This window comes from Triticum aestivum, chromosome 4A (genome assembly GCF_018294505.1).
Source record: "Triticum aestivum cultivar Chinese Spring chromosome 4A, IWGSC CS RefSeq v2.1, whole genome shotgun sequence".
Lineage (NCBI taxonomy): Eukaryota > Viridiplantae > Streptophyta > Magnoliopsida > Poales > Poaceae > Triticum > Triticum aestivum.
This window is the reverse complement of record NC_057803.1, coordinates 123,329,331-123,334,065: the sequence shown is the minus strand read 5'-3', so window position 1 is coordinate 123,334,065 and position 4,735 is coordinate 123,329,331.

Below are 4,735 nucleotides of genomic sequence, written 5' to 3'. Positions count from 1 at the left end.
GTCGATTAAGTCATCGATAGTGGCTACAAAGTGGGTGGTGGGTGGGCTTTGAATTTCTTCATCGTCCGTACCCCAACCTTGCTGACCGTAGTCCGGCCAGGGCTCTCCTGATAAAGAGAGAGACTTCAGTGACTTCAGGATATCGCTGAAAGGCGAGTGCTGAAAGATGTCCGTGGCAGTGAACTCCATGATCGGCGCCCAATCGGATTCGATTGGCAGGGGCACGGAGGGTTCAGAGTCCGGAGAGGAGTCTGACTCCTTGGAGTCACGAGTCTCACAGAGTACGGGGCTGGTGCTGGGCTCAATCGCCGCTGGGGTCGCAGCCCCCCGAGGTGGCGTCCAACCACCCATCCTCGATCGGCGCAGTTGGCTCCGAATTAAGGGTCAGAGCCGATGCGGGTGCGGCCTCCAGGGCACTGTTCGGCGGTAGAGCTAGATCATGCTCGTCATGACAGTGCGGCGCGCTCGGTAGTGGCTCGTGATGGGTTTCGCAGTAATTTCAAAAAAATTCCTACGCACACGTAAGATCATGTGATGCATAGCAACGAGAGGGGAGAGTGTTGTCTACGTACCCAACGCAGACCGACTGCGGAAGCGCTGACACAACATAGAGGAAGTAGTCGTACGTCTTCACGATCCAACCGATCAAGCACCGAAACTATGGCACCTCCGAGTTCGAGCACACGTTCAGCTCGATGACGATCCCCGGACTCCGATCCAGCAAAGCGTCGGGGAAGAGTACCGTCAGCACGACGGCGTGGTGACGATCTTGATGCACTACAGCAGCAGGGCTTCGCCTAAACTCCGCTACAGTACTATCGAGGACTATGGTGGCAGGGGCACCGCACACGGCTAAGGAATAGATCACGTGGATCAACTTGTGTGTTTCTGGGGTGCCTCTGCCTCAGTATATAAAGGAGCCAAGGGGGAGGGGGCCGCCGGCCAGGAGGAGGGCGGAGGAGGAGTCCTACTCCTCCCGGGAGTAGGACTCCCCCCAATCCTAGTTGGACTAGGATTCCCCGAGGGGGAAAGAGGGAGAGGGGGGCTGGCCACCTCTCCTAGTCCTAATAGGACTAGGGGAAGGGGGGAGGGGCGCGGCCACCTTGGGCTGCCCCTTTCTCCTTTCCACTAAAGCCCATTAAGGCCCATATGGCTCCCGGGGGGTTCCGGTAACCTCCCGGTACTCCGGTAAAATCCCGATTTCACCCGGAACACTTTCGATATCCAAACATAGGCTTCCAATATATCAATCTTTATGTCTCGACCATTTCGAGACTCCTCGTCATGTCCGTGATCACATCCAGGACTCCGAACAACCTTCGGTACATCAAAAATGCATAAACTCATAATATAACTGTTATCGTAACCTTAAGCGTGCGGACCCTACGGGTTCGAGAACAATGTAGACATGACCGCGACACGTCTTCGGTCAATAACCAATAGCAGGACCTGGATGCCCATATTGGCTCCTACATATTCTACGAAGATCTTTATCGGTCAGACCGCATAACAACATACGTTGTTCCCTTTGTCATCGGTATGTTACTTGCCCGAGATTCGATCGTCGGTATTCCAGTAGCTAGTTCAATCTCGTTACCGGCAAGTCTCTTTACTCGTTCTGTAATACATCATCCCGCAACTAACTCATTTAGTTGCAATGCTTGCAAGGCTTAAGTGATGTGCATTACCGAGAGGGCCCAGAGATACCTCTCCGACAATCGGAGTGACAAAACCTAATCTCGAAATACGCCAACCCAACATCTACCTTTGGAGACACCTGTAATGCTCCTTTATAATCACCCAGTTACGTTGTGACGTTTGGTAGCACCCAAAGTGTTCCTCCGGCAAACGGGAGTTGCATAATCTCATAGTTATAGGAACATGTATAAGTCATGAAGAAAGCAATAGCAACATACTAAACGATCGGGTGCTAAGCTAATGGAATGGGTCATGTCAATCAGATCATTCAACTAATGATGTGACCTTGTTAATCAAATAACAACTCATTGTTCATGGTTAGGAAACATAACCATCTTTGATTAACGAGCTAGTCAAGTAGAGGCATACTAGTGACACTTTGTTTGTCTATGTATTCACACATGTATTATGTTTCCGGTTAATACAATTCTAGCATGAATAATAAACATTTATCATGATTATAAGGAAATAAATAATAACTTTATTATTGCCTCTAGGGCATATTTCCTTCAGTATCCCACTTGCACTAGAGTCAATAATCTAGATTACACCGTAGTGATTCTAACACCCATGGAGCCTTGGTGCTGATCATGTTTTGCTCGTGGAAGAGGCTTAGTCAATGGGTCTGCAACATTCAGATCCGTATGTATCTTGCAAATCTCTATGTCTCCCACCTGGACTAGACCTCGGATGGAATTGAAGCGTCTCTTGATGTGCTTGGTCCTCTTGTGAAATCTGGATTCCTTTGCCAAGGCAATTGCACCAGTATTGTCACAAAAGATTTTCATTGGACCCGATGCACTAGGTATGACACCTAGATCGGATATGAACTCCTTCATCCAGACTCCTTCGTTTGCTGCTTCTGAAGCAGCTATGTACTCCGCTTCACATGTAGATCTCGCCACGACGCTTTGTTTAGAACTGCACCAACTGACAGCTCCACCATTTAATGTAAACACGTATCCGGTTTGCGATTTAGAATCGTCCGGATCAGTGTCAAAGCTTGCATCAACGTAACCTTTTACGACGAGCTCTTTGTCACCTCCATATATGAGAAGCATATCCTTAGTCCTTTTCAGGTATTTCAGAATGTTCTTGACCGCTGTCTAGTGATCCACTCCTGGATTACTTTGGTACCTCCCTGCTAGACTTATAGCAAGGCACACATCAGGTCTGGTACACAACATTGCATACATGATAGATCCTATTGCTGATGCATAGGGAACATCTTTCATATTCTCTCTATCTTCTGCAGTGGTCGGGCATTGAGTCTTACTCAATTTCACACCTTGTAACACAGGCAAGAATCCTTTCTTTGCTTGATCCATTTTGAACTTCTTCAAAATATTGTCAAGGTATGTTGTTTGTGAAAGTCCAATTAAGCGTCTTGATCTGTCTCTATAGATCTTAATGCCTAATATGTAAGCAGCTTCACCGAGGTCTTTCATTGAAAAACTCTTATTCAAGTATCCCTTTATGCTATCCAGAAATTCTATATCATTTCCAATTAACAATATGTCATCCACATATAATATCAGAAATGCTACAGAGCTCTCGCTCACTTTCTTGTAAATACAGGCTTCTCCAAAAGTCTATATAAAACCAAATGCTTTGATCACTCTATCAAAACGTTTATTCCAAATCCGAGAGGCTTGCACCAGTCCATAAATGGATCACTGGAGCTTGCACACTTTGTTAGCTCCCTTTGGATCGACAAAACCTTCTGGTTGCATCATATACAACTTTTCTTCCAGAAATCCATTCAGGAATGCAGTTTTGACATCCATCTGCCAAATTTCATAATCATAAAATGCGGCAATTGCTAACATGATTCGGACAGACTTAAGCATCGCTACGGGTGAGAAGGTCTCATCGTAGTCAATCCCTTGAACTTGCCGAAAACCTTTTGCGACAAGTTGAGCTTTGTAGACAGTAATATTACCGTCAGCGTCAGTCTTCTTCTTGAAGATCCATTTATTCTCAATTGCTTGCCGATCATCAGGCAAGTCAACCAAAGTCCACACTTTGTTCTCATACATGGATCCCATCTCAGATTTCATGGCTTCAAGCCACTTTGCGGAATCTGGGCTCACCATGGCTTCTTCATAGTTCGTAGGTTCATCATGATCTAATGACATGACTTCCAAAACAGGATTACCGTACCACTCTGGTGCGGATCTTACTCTGGTTGATCTACGAGGTTCAGTAGTATCTTGTTCTGAAGTTTCATGATCATCATCATTAGCTTCCTCACTGACTGGTGTGGGTGTCGCAGAAACAGTTTTCTGTGATGTACTACTTTCCAATAAGGGATCAGGTACAGTTACCTCGTCAAGTTCTACTTTCCTCCCACTCACTTCTTTCGAGAGAAACTCCTTCTCCAGAAAGTTTCCGAATTTAGCAACAAAAGTCTTGCCTTCGGATCTGTGATAGAAGGTGTATCCAATAGTTTCCTTTGGATATCCTATGAAGATACATTTCTCCGATTTGGGTTCGAGCTTATCAGGTTGAAGCTTTTTCACGTAAGCATCGCAGCCCCAAACTTTTAGAAACGACAACTTTGGTTTCTTGCCAAACCACAGTTCATAAGGCGTCGTCTCAACGGATTTTGATGGTGCCCTATTTAACGTGAATGCGGCCGTCTCTAGAGCGTATCCCCAAAACGATAGCGGTAAATCAGTAAGAGACATCATAGATCGCACCATATCCAGTAAAGTACGATTACGACGTTCGGACACACCATTACGTTGAGGTGTTCCGGGTGGCGTGAGTTGCGAAACTATTCCACAATTTTTCAAATGTACACCAAACTCGTAACTCAAATATTCTCCTCCACGATCAGATCGTAGAAACTTTATTTTCTTGTTATGATGATTTTCAACTTCACTCTGAAATTCTTTGAACTTTTCAAATGTTTCAGACTTATGTTTCATTAAGTAGATATACCCATATCTGCTTAAATCATCAGTGAAGGTGAGAAAATAACGATATCCGCCACGAGCCTCAATATTCATCGGACCACATACATCTGTATGTA